This window comes from Bombus affinis, chromosome 13, assembly GCF_024516045.1.
Source record: "Bombus affinis isolate iyBomAffi1 chromosome 13, iyBomAffi1.2, whole genome shotgun sequence".
NCBI classification, from domain to species: domain Eukaryota; kingdom Metazoa; phylum Arthropoda; class Insecta; order Hymenoptera; family Apidae; genus Bombus; species Bombus affinis.
This window is the reverse complement of record NC_066356.1, coordinates 11,670,307-11,684,627: the sequence shown is the minus strand read 5'-3', so window position 1 is coordinate 11,684,627 and position 14,321 is coordinate 11,670,307. Positions and strand designations below refer to the sequence as shown.

Below are 14,321 nucleotides of genomic sequence, written 5' to 3'. Positions count from 1 at the left end.
CGAAGATCCAGGGGCTTTTGCTGGATTTATTCCTCGACAGCGAACGCTTACCTCGGTGCTTAGACGCGAGCATAATTTTCACGTTTATTTTGTATGAACTTGCGCGTAAATAAAAGATCGGCTTGTAAATGGTTTGCACGAAACGAGCAAGAGCCGAATTATTGGAAGTTGCGTTGCTTGGATTTTTCCTAATCCATAGATGAAATCGTATTTTCAGACAGTTATTAGCGTGAAATGAAGATGCACGGTGACAAAGTTGGATGATATATTACATTACATCAGGGTTCATTGTTATCTGAGGCAATAGCTGAAGTTCTGACAGTAAATGTTCGCCAAGTTGGGTATTCAGGCTATGAGATTTACCTGTGCCAACATGGGAAGAACCAACTTCGGTTTAAACAGAACTTCCACATCAGAAAGGTGTTTGTGCTGATTTTCTTAGTAATTGGATTACTGCCGTATCGCCACAGCGAGGTGAAGCGAAGCTATTTTTAGGTCAGTGGAAGTTCCCTCGACTTTTCTCCCCGTCCATTCGATTTGATGAATTACACGCAGATCACCTTGAAGTAATTATTAAGTCGAAGAAACCCGATGCGTCGATGCGCAGGCTCGGCCATTGGAAAAAGGCGATTTTTCCACGCGCAGAATCGTAAAAATCCGTAGCGGCGGGAAGGAGGGCCGACGACGAGGGGAGAGCGGTAGGGACCAAGGAATGAACAGAGGCGAAAAATAAGGGCGAGGTCAGTTGGACGCGAGCCGTGGAAAAATTCACGCAATTTCTCGCGAGTTCTCGATCCCCTTCCGACCATTGCTTTCAGCCAACTACTTTCGAGACGTAAAATCTTGTACATAGTAAATCGTGGCTTGTGTATTAACCTTACAGTGGATGGAGAACCTTGCAAGACCTTATTAAGAATCGCCTAAATCGTCGTCAATATTTTTTGGGTCGTTGGATTTTTACTCGAATCTCGAACAGCTTTATAAATATTCGATTTCCGAGTATGTACTTTTACGTTCGTACTTGTATATTTTTCGAAGCTTGGAATACAGCAGCACGATGGTAAGTAATATGGATCGTGGATCTTCGCGAATCTGATAGCGACGATGGTTTCGATCAATACGTAATATACATACACTTTCACTGAAAAATCTTGGAATACGTTTGATCTTTCATGAAGTTCTGATATTCGATGTAGAAACCCAACTTTAAATTATACCCACTTTAATACATTACCACAATATGTACGAAGTACTTTGTTTGACAGATACGGTATCAAACTAGATGATATTCCTTCGTATTTTTTAACGATTGTACTTACTTAAATTCCTCGTAGATTTGGATGTAAACGCAGAGAGTTCGGCGGTAAAGGTACGACATTGCAAAGAGAAAGGAATTAAAAGTAACGAATCTTTCCTTGGAATAAGCAACTCGCTTTGTTCGAACTCACCGATAAACTGAGAGAACGGAGAACGAGTAAAAAGTCTGTGAAAACGAGAAGCCATCGATTTTTGTGGTCGAACGTGACTCGAATCGTTAAGAACAGTGACGTTGTTCGGTAGTAGACGAATACGGTATATGTAACGTTTTCTCGCCCTGGTATTAACGATCCTGCCGTGTTACATGTTGCTCGGCCGATCACTTTACGTTTTATGGCTCGCTCTCTGCGTTCCTTTTTTTGTAAAAGTTAAACAAAATGTCAAAAATAATCTCATTATACTTTTTTCGCGTAATCGTCGTTTATTTGTGGTACGATCGCGATTGACAAAAAAAAAAAGAAAAAAAAAGAAAGAAATAACAATAGTCGCGTAGGAATATACAGAACGCGACATACAAATGACGATCGTCGAATCATCGAATTCCTCGTTGTCTCGATAGCGGTTAGAAACGTGCAGAGGGGCGTGCAATTGTATTTTTTCGGAATGCCAGCAGGATGCGAGGTGTGTCGCGGCATCCGTCATCGAACGGGTACTCGATTATGCGGTTTAGCGACGAACGACGATTATGCGCCGTGGTGTGGCAATTTCGCTGGCAATCCGGAGGGTTTGCCAACGGTGGAAAAAAAAATGAGAAGAAAGTGGGAAAGTGGCGCGCGGACGCCACAAGTGCCCTAACTATCTAGGTGCTGGAATTCGGAGCACGGTGATTATATGGACAGGACAGCGAAATCTCGGCGGCCGTCGAAATTTGCGGGACGGACGCGGCCCTCCCCCTCCCCTTAGGCCCTCCGCCGCCACGGCGGGATGTCCGAATTCGCATTCCAACACACCAAACCGACCCGTCCACCCTCTTTCGCCACCCGCTCGCTGCAACGCCAACCCCACGCTTCCTCCTTTCCACCGAACGATCAACGAACGCACAGTCCGTGTGAAAATTCTACGGCTACAATCCGGATTCTCTGTCCGGTTAGCTCTCTGTCCCGATTTCATGAAAGGAACTGTACTTCTCGTGCGTTCCTTCTTGGACGAAATTCGATGCACGAAACGAGTGCAAGTAGCTGTTTTGACATTTTTTTAAACGAGCATTCCACGTGTTTCTTTTTAAAAAAATTCCTTCTTCTTACGAGTAGGTTGTAATGTTCTTGGAAAAACGCGGAGAGTAGGTTATACGTTCCTCGCAGAATGTTTGGTAAATCCGTATCGTTACGAATGCCGTTGAAAGGAAGCCGAACACTTTGCTCGCTATTTATTACAACGATCGACATACTTTGGATATTTTATACGTTCCTTTATATGTTGTATACTCTGTGTGTATTTTTGCAATTTTAATTTCCTCGTAAATGCATTCTCTCTCTAGAAGAATCGATAAAAACACCGTATGCATTTTTTCATTTTTGAACTTTTCACAAATGTACAAACATCTCGAATCTACCGACAAGATATCGACAAGATATACCTAATATAAAATTCTGCGTCCCTCTTTACGTAAAAACTGTCCTTGCGAAAATCGAAACAAATGTTTTCCATTTATTAAGAAAAATCGACGTAGAGCATAGCGGAGGGTTAGCAGGAAGCCCTGCGAGAAATCGTGCGCGGAGCAGACGGAAAGCTAGCTAGGCTTAGGCTCGTGGAAAATGCGGGATTTCAATTTGTTGGTCGAGTTCCGAGACGCGAAGAGCGTGAGGATCTATCTAGGGTGCAGGCTAGGAGGGTGTACGCGCGCGGGGCGCCATAGTTCGGTGGCCCCACCCCTGACGCTAGGGTTGAGGATCGCAGAAGCGGCAGGGAGGATGCAAGGGAGGCCAGCAAGGCTGCGAATGATATAGGGGCTACGACGCCATTTTGAATTAGCTATGCTTAGAGAGCGAGCAGGAAAGAGACGAGGATGGTGAAAAAAGACGGACTCTCCACCGTTGCATTCTCTCCGGTCTGAAAGAGAAAGAAGACGGCGGAAGAAACGAGATGAGACGAGCGTGAGAGGGTGGGTGAGATTTTTAGGAGTCCCTTAGCAATGGTCGCTCGGTTCCTACGCTTTCTGGATCCCTTCGACGATACTCTAAACGCAGTTTTACCCCTCTAAACTGACCGAGCTTTCCCTTTTACGGAAAAAGATCGCAGACCCTTTCGACCACCTTCTGCCACGACCCTTCAAATTTCCTTTGGGAACGGTTTAGCAAACTTGGGGCAATGCTCGAACAAATTTCTGCCTTGTTCTTCGAATTTTATAACGCGTGCAGACACGGTATAACACACGCCATAGTATTTTTCATTTTACATGTGTCATTTAGAAGACACGTTGATCGACTCCATGAATCGAAAAACAAAGAATAGCAGAGATGTTGCGATCATTATTCTTTTAAAGTTTATCTCATCTATGAACAATTACACACACACACACACATATATATATTGTAACGATAAATAATTTTATTCGAGTAACGCGCGATATAAAAAGTGCTATAGCAATTGAAAAGCAATAATACTTCTAATAATTTCTATTCAGATTTTGTTTTTTTTTTTTTAACCATAGCTTAAACGCAGTTGATCATTTTGGCATCGAAGAACAAAATTCGAATAATATTTCTTCTAAAATGAAAGCAATATCGTCTAAAGATATTTACGAGCATTGTTTCCAGTGATTTTAAGTGGGAAAGTGGTGTGAAAACGAAGCGTGAAAAGTGAATTAAAAGTGCGGAACGAAAAACGAGAACCCCGGGGTATTAACGGGGTGCATAATAACGCTTTTCAGAGAAAATGAAAATCGTAGTAACACCGCCGCGTGTATTTGCGCTCGATAAATCGCGAAATGAACGAGGGCCGTGAAACGACACCGCGATCAGTGGAAATTAGGTCGTAGACTTTTTATCGGGCTCGTTAGCAGTCGTTTAATTTCGCGCCGATACACGGGACAGGCCGAGTGAAAATGGATTATCGGGACTGGCGATACACGCGTATCGAATTACGAGCGGGGCCGGAGACGCTTACAAAAATTAATTGGCCGATCGACTGAATAATTAACCCAGACGGGGAGCGTATAATTGCGCGTATTTAATTTCCCACGCAAATTCGAATCCGCGTCGAATCACGCTCGGGAATAATTTTATCATAATTACACCATATTGCCCCGTATCGTGCGATCAAAAAGTCTCCAAACTTATTTACCCGAACAAAAAACAAAAAGCTTCTTCTCTTTTTCCGATAAAATAATTGATTTAGATTATAAGAAATTTTCATTCGTGCAAAATATCGAATGTATGCAAAATTATGGCGTAAAAAGAATAACGATACAAGTTGGCAGGAATTGTTTGCAAAAGTTCACGGAAGAATAATGAATCTAATTTATAGAATCGGCATTCACATGGAACCAAATATGTAGTTAGAAACGAAACGTCGGAAAGCACGACCAGTTGGAAGATGAAAACGAAATTTAACTATATCGTACATATAATTGCCGAGGCTATTGCGATACTGGATATATGAATTACATAAATAATAGGGGAAATTTTTCACTGATCACTTTCGTGGTTGATTATTAGAGGAAAAAATCGATAGCAGAGCGACTGGAGTCGAAGTAAACAGCGTACTCGAGAACGCGATCAACCGGTTAATTTCGATCCCGTGCATACGCTCCCCGTCGTTGAATTTCACGGGGTAGCCGGCTGGTAATCGTTTCATTTGCCGCGATTCGTTTGACACGATGTAATCCGGTCGCGTTGCGAGCTCGTCTGTCGCGTTAATTATAAAGTTCATTAGCGCTCGTCGTCAGTATGACATTTAGGCACCGCCGGCGAGTACACATTTTTGCCGGGCAAATGTGCGTCATCGATCCGTAGCCGATTTTATTTATTCAAAGGGCTCTGACGTAGTCGGACTTGTTACGAATTTAGAGAGGCTGGAACTGGTCGCGCGTGAACAGGTTACTTACGAATTAATTAACACGGAGAAACAGACGGATTGCCGTTCGTTTCTTTTTTTCTTTTTTTCTTTTCTTTTCTTTTTCTTTTTTTTTTTTGTACAACCCTCTGTTTGCTCAGACTTTTAACCGCGATTAAACAGGTTGATCAAAGGTAGCGAATCGTTCTTTGAAGTTCAACTATGTAGATGTCGTTGACCGATCGTTTACTATCTTTGTAACAAATTGAAAATAAATATAAGAGTAGAACAGTATAGGGGCGGATAGTTGATAACTCGTAGTTATTTTCCCGCATAAAGGAAAATGAAACCGAAAATTACTATTTTAAATATATTAGTTGTATAATATTTTTCAGAAAATATCTCTTGTTTTTTATCAAATTCTTTTATACTGCCGCCCTCTGTCTTCCGCACCTTATTATGCGCGTACATAGTACTTTTCGAGTTTAAAAGTTTCTTTCCTAATCGACAGAGAGAAAATTTCGTGCATGTTCCCTGTAAGTGGCACAGATGGCAGCGTTCGTTGATTCTAAAATCGGTAAAGCAGTCACCTTTGTTACTCGCGAAAAATTACCCTTCGTGAGCCACCCCTAAAATCAACAAGAAAGATTACACAAAACTCTTCGAGTTTCTCTTGCGTCTTTAAACGACATAGAGAGAAAAACTGGCATGATTTTCTATTTTAATCGCCTCGGAATAAACAGAGAACGAGTAAATCTTGAAGGCGATACGAAAGAGAAAGCGGCAAGAAAATTAAGCACGTCTATAATACCACATGCATCAAGTGGCTTGTAAACTGGCCTTAAATTTTCCCGCTTTAAGCGGTGTAGCTACGCGGAAAAATCTATGACCGGGCTTAAAAGACGCCGCTTCTAATTGCCCGACGCGTTGCAAGCAGTTAAAGTAAGTCTCGGAGAGTGGAAGCGTTTTCGCGAAATAAAAAGAACAGAAGGAGATGGTGGCCGGAAGGTTCCAGGCATTTCTCGGATCCAGCCTTTTCGGGGAAACGAACCGACGGAACGTAAACCCTTGATACGATTAATTGCAGCCATTGCGAGTTTTTCGCAAATTCTCGACCATCCCCTGCAGTTCTCGTTTACCTCGCTAATTTACTACCCTCGATTTTCCGCATCACGCGATCGGAACCGAAATAAATGCTTTAAGGAAAGGAGTTTGTGCATTTTTTCTTCCTTCCTATGGAAATTGTAGAAACGCTGTAGCAGCAGCGGAGAAACGGACGAGTGGCGTGGACGAGGTGCTTCGAAGAAAATCAGAATAGTAAATCAGAAACGAATGAACGTGGGAAATCGGACGGATCGTGCGTGAATCGGACGTGATCTAACGTTCACTATCCAGACATAAATAAGAACGCTTTCTGAACTTGTCTCGTCGCAATTTGTAAGAGGAAATTCGCTCGAGGACCACAATTTTCATACTTTTGAGAGACAAAAAGGGCGACAGAAAGTAAAAGACGGAGGAAAAGAAAAATAGAACAAGGTACAAGAGTGTTAGCCTGTCCAGGAGGGTTGTGCCAAGTCCGATGAAATTCATAATTTGCCGAAGTTGCTCGTGGCAAGGGCGATAATGGGGCCCGGGTTGCTTTGGGTCTAGCCTCGTTCCTTTTTAAGTTTTAAATAGTTTCCCACGAGTTTTAATTAGGAAATTCATCCCGCCGCCCCATTCGCCTCTATTACGCTCCAGCCCGCTTCGAAGACAGCCCGAATGAACAGGAGGAGAGAGGAGGCAGAGGCTGGGCGGTGAAAAAAGGGGTAACGATCGTCGTTTTTCAGTTAACACCGAGGAAAATTGCAGCGAACTTCTAACGAGTATTAAAACACGAACTTCTCGAACGAGGAAATATTGTTTGTACGAGGCTATTACGGAACAATGGACAGGGCGTGTGGTTTAAGTGTTCCTAGTTTTTCTTTCGGACGCTGCTGCTCTTGCGCAAGTTGATAATTTATTGCACATGGTTGGTTCGTATTCTGGAAAATACTGTAAAAAGACTTGCACGACTTGCGACATACGGAAGATGTAACGTGTAACGTGTACATAGGTAGGACTACAAATTGATAAGCCGGTACTATACGAGCCTCGCTTTAAGGTGCATACTGACTCTTCACTCTCGCTGTTTTCGTTTCTGTACTTCGATAATTCTATCCACTCTCTTCTACCGACTCGTTCATTTCGCGATAACTTGACCAAATTGCTTCTTTCATCGAGATTCCAAAGACATATATATATATATACATATATCGCGAAAGCTGCGATATCTGTTCGAGTTGAGCAAACTGCTGAAAATCTTCGAGACGTCCGCTGAATAGAAGGGTGGGGAAACGGAAGTGGAAAGAAGGAAAAGTAAAGCGCTCACCGTCTTCATTGTATACCGTGTGACCGGTAGCATCGATCGTCGTACTTTTTGCTTCGCCCCTTTCGCTTTGATACGGCCCAGTCGGAGAAGCATCACCCTCCCCCATCACCTTTACCCCAGCCTGGCCGTTACTGCAGCCACCCCTCCGGCAACCCCATTCGCCGTTTACTTTATTCTTATCTGAAATACTGGAGCGGCGAAGGTGGCCGACAGGAGGCTCCCTCGCTCTCTCTCTTCGTGCCTTTACAAACCTTCGCCACCTCCAAGCCACCGTTCTCCTTCCTTTCTCGAGGGGTGGCTCCTTCCCTTCTTTTCTTTTGCTGCTCCGTTGGCCCGCGGAACCAGAAAAATCCTGGGAAAGAAACGAAAGAAGGGAGGGGATAATCTCGTTGGAGGGGATGGTTTCGCTTCTCCTCTCTTTCTCGCTTATGATCAAGCTGGTTTCGTGATACTGTACGCGATGTTGCTCAAGATGGTGTTTGAGATCGTACCGGAGTAAGAAAAATACTCTGTTCATTGTTACGCCACGATCTTATTTGTAAAAGTAGCTGCGCTGCTACTCATAAACATGCGGATTTATTGATCGATTTTTACCAGCTTTTAAAACAAAGGAATCTCAACGTTGTAACTAAAATCGTTATTGGAAATAACCTCGCGTTCGCATACTTTTGAACGATAGTGTACGTACGTATACGTATTCGAACCTGTTGTACCATTATATTGCTTTCGATCGATGGTCACGATCGATTTATACACTTGACTTTAATCTCTTCTCTGTTTTATTTATCTAAATGAATGGAAATTATCCTAAGAAAATGCCGGCGAGGAAGTTTTAAAGATTTTTAGATGCGTCTCGGCTCGACCTCTTTACGAGCGGACCCTAGCACCCAGCCTTTTCTTCGAGTTTACGAGGGCACCCTCGGGGCCACTCTTTATCGCCACGCTGGCACTTTTTAGAAGCGCGTAAAAGAGCCGTGTCGACGCTTAAAACCAGCGGAGAGTTTTTAGTGTCGCGCGATCAACGGCATCTATATGCCTTCTCGCACTCGGGAGTGGTGTCCTCTATAAGGGTCGACCGTTTAATGATCCTCGACTTTTCTTTAATTAAGGACGTTCGCCTGCCTGCTACTTTGAAATTTTCGTTTTCCCTGAAACGACTCGCTTTGTCTTTCCAATTTAGAAATTCAAGTTTCCCGTTATACATATTTCTCTGTATAGACTTATACGTGTACAAAGTGTTGTAGCTATAACGTTGCAAAGTATTTTTAAAAAGATTGATAGGAAAGAAAGAGCGACGTTTCAACCCTGACGAGTGGTTTGGACTACAGATGCGTGAAAAAGGCTTCCGGGTGTTCGAAACCTGTTTCACGATACACGAGTTTTTAACTCTTCCTCTTCCGTCCGCAACCCCTTGTATCAACCCCTCGCACTCCTGCCCTACTAACCTTTCGACAAGGAATTAACAGTCTCTCAAGATATAATTTATCGTTATATCGCTAGCTTGTTTCTTTACGCGTTCGATTCTATCGGTTGAGACTCTCGCGTCGGAACAGCGTATCAACATTTTCAATATGAACAGAAACGAAAATTTGTATCAATAGGAATTACATATTTCACTTTATCGTTAAAAAAAATATTCTTCGGGAAATTTATTAACGATTGCATAAACAGGATAGCATTAACACGATACACAGTTAAAGCCACATTGATGTCGATATATCGATACGAGTATTATTGTTAAAATCACATGCGAATAAATTAATATAGATAATATAAATTCGCATACTCGTTAACTGGACACACGCTTAATGTCGAATTTCTGCAACGAACAAGTTGCATCGATAAGCCGTTTAGTACAAAAAGATGCAAACACAGTCAAAATTAACGTTATTTATTCTTTTTAATTGGTAGAATTAATATTGTTATCACGTAGAACGAAAGGTATAGGGAGTTTAAGGTAGGGAGTTTATCATGAGCGTATCGTATCAATCGCTGTTCGTATGTCGAGATATTAAAAGACGAGAAAAGTATGACGATCGAAAAGTACGCGGGCTTCGAGTTTCGTAAAAACAAAGCCTCTTAAAATTTATAGTACAATCAAAAAGTCCTTATTATTTCCTCAGTCGAGCTGCCATCCTTTGTTTTTGCTACTCGCCTTTCCTTATCACGTCATAATTTATCCGACGTGATGCTCACCCCCGCTTCACCTCTCCGTTACTGTAACGACCCTTCTGCCTCCTCTCTTTCTTTCCTTCCTGGTCTATTGTCCTTTTCAGGAGATTATCAAAAGACCGAAATCCTCGTCTTGGGCACGCGAAACTCTCGACAATCTCATAACCGTTCCAACACTGAAAACTATCAACGATCTATACAACAATACGATGGAAAAGAAATTTCCTGGTATTCTTCCAATTTGGCGCAAGCGGTTAGAAGAACGGAAAGAATTATTTACGAAGCAGCGTTTTTCATTTTTATCCGTGCTTTTTAATGTCAGAATCTTGCGTTATTCGGCTTTGAACGTCCGATATATACGCATGTATTACACATTGGAATTTGTCTCGTAGAAACGAACCAAACTGACACGAAACATTCAAATTCTTAACGATTGCTTTTCGGCGCGCGTTTAAAGAACTATAATAGAATATAGCGAAGGGTGGACAGGATCGATTAGCAGTTTGCGAAAGGCTCATTTGCGCGAGGAATCGACAGAATCGAGCGAACGAAAGACGGATCGAGCGTTTTGCCCGCGGACGCGTTAGTTCCTGGCTGGGCGTCGGGACAGCCAACGTTCCAGGATGTTCGGTGGATAATCGAAAAGCCAAGCGACGGGAAAATTGCGACTGGAGGGTGACCAATCGTCCGTGAAAATTGAAAAACTATTTCGATCGGCATCGGATGAAGGAGCATCAAAGTTGCCAGGGCTCGCGTGCGTAACCGCTAATGTCGATCGATAGCTAATGGTGTTCCGACGCTCTATGGCGTTTCTGGTTACCCATTAGCGTCATTTGTTAGCTACAGATAAAACTGGCGACGATTAATCACTGGTTAAATAAGCGAATCGCTGCTTCGTTCCGGATGAAATTTAACGACAAACGGCTAACTAATTGCCGTGCAATTAAATCAATAAACTGCCTGCTCTGGCTGACCCTCTCTCCTCACCCCCGACGCGCAAACCCTCTGTAATTTTATTCCAATTGATCGTGCATTATTTCCTTTGTCTTTCCGGTGCTTTCGAATTTCACGTGTATATGTACCTATGCATATACGTATAGCACGTTAGCTGTCACGCGAAATTTCTATACTCTGCCGCGAGCTAAAATACATCGAAATATGCTATAGCGTAACGCTTAATTTTTGCAACATATTACATTTAAGAAAAAATATTTCATGCAATTGGAATATTTAATTTATATATTTGTTTACGTCATTTTTTTTACACTTATTCGGATCGTAAGAAACGATTGTTCCAAGAAACTATCGTGTTCCTTGGTACTTAAAAAAATGGTACGAATTTCTAATAAATTTCTATCTAGTATATAATAAGATGGTAACTGAAATGGCAATTCTAATTACCCGAAATGGTAACTGAAAGTCCTCGAAAGGGACAAGGGTTACCGGTTAAGGGATGAAAGGAGAGGGACAGCAGCTGTTCGAGATTGAACCCTAGACAAAGATTTTCGGTAGCGATCCTTTTTCAAGGGACGATGGTCAACACTGTGTTTTGCATACCGGTCAAACGCGTCGGTAGATGCATCGACGAACACCGAACGCGTTTCGTGTACGCATTTATATCGTGATCGCAACATACCCGGTTTCAGTATCGCCTCGTCCTTTCGAAGAGCGAGTTTAATTATAAGCCGAACAGTTAGTCCCCGTAAATAATGTGACGATGCGTCCCGCGAGTGGTTGCAGCGTATGTCCCCCATGGGACATTAATTTTGCAACGATCGATAGTTACCCGACATTTTCGAGTAATTTTCTAGTGTTTTTTTAACCCTTTTAAATTCGATTTCGTGAGTTGTTCTCTCGTTAAACGATACCTAGATATATTGCTGTTGTCGGTAAAATTAATTTTAAAGTCTACTCTGTTTTATTTCCATCGCAAAAGCATCGGAAAATATTTGCGTTTATTATAGTATCTCATCATAGCATGGCGACTGGTGGCGTTATAGCCAAGTGGCGTCGTATGAATAGCAACTGCTAATACACAATGTACATATCTTTCTAATAATTATCTGATTCTTCGTTTATTTAGTTACTTGTTACTTGTTACTAATATTTTTCGAATATCCAAAATTATTTAACGAGTAAAATGAGTTTCCAAAATGGGAACGATAGATCTGTTTAGATTCTATTTGTTTAAATCGCGAACGATATGTATTCACGTGTACATGTTCGTAAAGAAAAGACATAACGGAAGATGAGTTCGATGGATTTCTCCGATCGTCGATCGTGTTCTTTTATAAGCAGCGGTTTGCCGGCGAGTTTTTGCGCGCAGGAAAGTCTCGATACGAGAAGGGGTGGAAAAACGGAAAAGAGAGAGAAGCAACAGCGACTCGCGATTTCTTGCATACCATTCGCATTACCGGCTCCATCCTCTCGAGCTCTGTAACATCGAGTCTCATTTGCTTTTCCTTTCGAGCTTTCCACCCCTCCGCTTCCCACCGCCCTCTTTTTCCTTCCCATTCTACCGGTCGCCTCTTTCCGCTTTCCGCTTTCCGCGTTCAAGCAATAAAAACAACAGCGAACGTTTTCTAGGTCTGGAGAAACCTTCGAGGAAAATACGATCCCGGTCGATCGATACTCGTTGCAGTAAGAGAAAGAATAAGAGAAAAAAGAAAGCTTCTCCGATGGACTAGAGAGTGAAAGGGATACACCGATGGTTTTCGAATATCTATACGATCATCGATCGCATCGATTCGGCAAGCTTCCACGAGGAAGGAAAATCGGTCCTGTTTCGTTTCATCCTTAATGGATTGTCCTTTGCAGGGATTTTACATTGGTTGAAATAAAGATGCTTAGTTTCTGAACCCATGTTAATCTTTTAACTCCATGGTGAATGCTTTATCTTATAGCGATGCAGCGAAAGCTTTGACTCTGTATCGCTCGCAATTTTCGCCACTGTTTTTGTTATAGCTAATTAGATTTTGATGTTTTAGATGTTTTAGTAGGACAAAAATGCAAAAAACACTGATAGCAGAAAAGGTAATATTTCAAAAAATAAATTAACCTGAAATCATTCCATTAATGATCATCGTTTAATAGTCGTATTTTTCATTTTTCAGACATAACAATGGCAGACATTTTGATCGTCCATTGCCATCGTTCAATCCCACGAACTGCTCTAGGGGAGTGGGCAAGGATACTCACCCCCGTTTCGATCACCCTTGAAAATATTTCCAGCCATTTTTCGCCCCACCAACAGGTCTAAGGGTGTGCAAGAGAAAGTGGAGGTAGAAACAATGGAAAAAGTACCGCCATCTTTAATTCCGTCTCCGGCCACCTCCACTTCGTAGGCAGCCTACGCTCCCAGTCTTCGAGGTGAAGAAAGAAAATGCCAAGATCGATAAATTCTTCTTCTTAAGACTGTCTTTTACGTCCAGCGGGACGAAGCTATATCTCAAAGCTAATTCCGCGACTGCAGCAAGAGTATTCCTTACCGAGCTTCGCAGTAATCTTTTTTAGCCATAGCATCCATAGTTTTTCAAATAAATATACAATGAAATAAATTAGTTTAATCAGATTGATCAGAATTCCAGGAGCAGAAGGAACGTATATATTAATAGCGTTAGCTTTATTTTTGGTAAATAGTTGGTCTATTCCTTATTTGGCATCGCAGTAAATCATTTAAAACGTGCATGTAGCTTTTAATACGTATAATTACACGCATTGGTATTAGACAAATTAGAATTTAAGAAATAAAAAGAAAGGAAATAGTTATTTGAATATAACATATAAAAAAGTACTTTTTAGTTTGAATTAATACATAGTAGCATTCGCATAGCTTCGTAATAAACGAAGAGTGATAAATATAGAGTTAGACTTATAACAAATAAGCAAAAATGAAGAAAATATCCATCCTGGAAGGGAAGTTTCGAACAAAAAATTAAGAAACGTAAATCGAATATATCGTCGCTTGACAAAGACACGATTCGATATTCTGTATACATCAACCCCTTTAAATTGGTAGTTACCAGAAGCCAGAAAAGAGGATCGCAACAGGCACCTTCGTTTCCAACACGACTTGAATCAAAAATATACTTACTTACAAATGATAAATCACGACTCTCGGTATATCTTCCCAAGATAATAATATATGTTTGCGATACAGGCGATTAATACCAAGAAACACGAATATTAAAAATCAAATCAAATTAAATCGACACAACCACGGTGTGTATCGAGTACTCGTATGCAGCTTGTTTTCCGTGACGTTCCGAATATGAGAACAGTCCTGTCATCTCTATCCCTGATTTCTGCACCTTTTAAAGACCTGCCTTTCCAACGCTATACCGACCATAGCTCTAAGCACAGAATCGATGACAAACGGAACAACCGACTGGAAAATCATCGTCAGCAGCTATGGATAACTCGCATTAAA

At 41.8% G+C, this 14,321-nt stretch overlaps 1 long non-coding RNA gene across 2 annotated transcripts; it reads left to right on the top strand.

Moving 5' to 3' along the window:
• The first annotated feature begins 756 nt into the window (after positions 1 to 756).
• On the top strand, positions 757 to 14,311 carry LOC126923212 (uncharacterized). Of its 2 annotated transcripts, none has more exons than XR_007713080.1 (4): positions 757 to 1,060; positions 12,479 to 12,775; positions 12,880 to 12,925; positions 13,006 to 14,311. It is a non-coding gene; the product is annotated as an uncharacterized LOC126923212 (long non-coding RNA). The 2 variants fall into 2 exon arrangements; XR_007713081.1 differs by lacking the exon at positions 757 to 1,060 and adding an exon at positions 11,535 to 11,932.
• Positions 14,312 to 14,321: the final 10 nt, after the last annotated feature.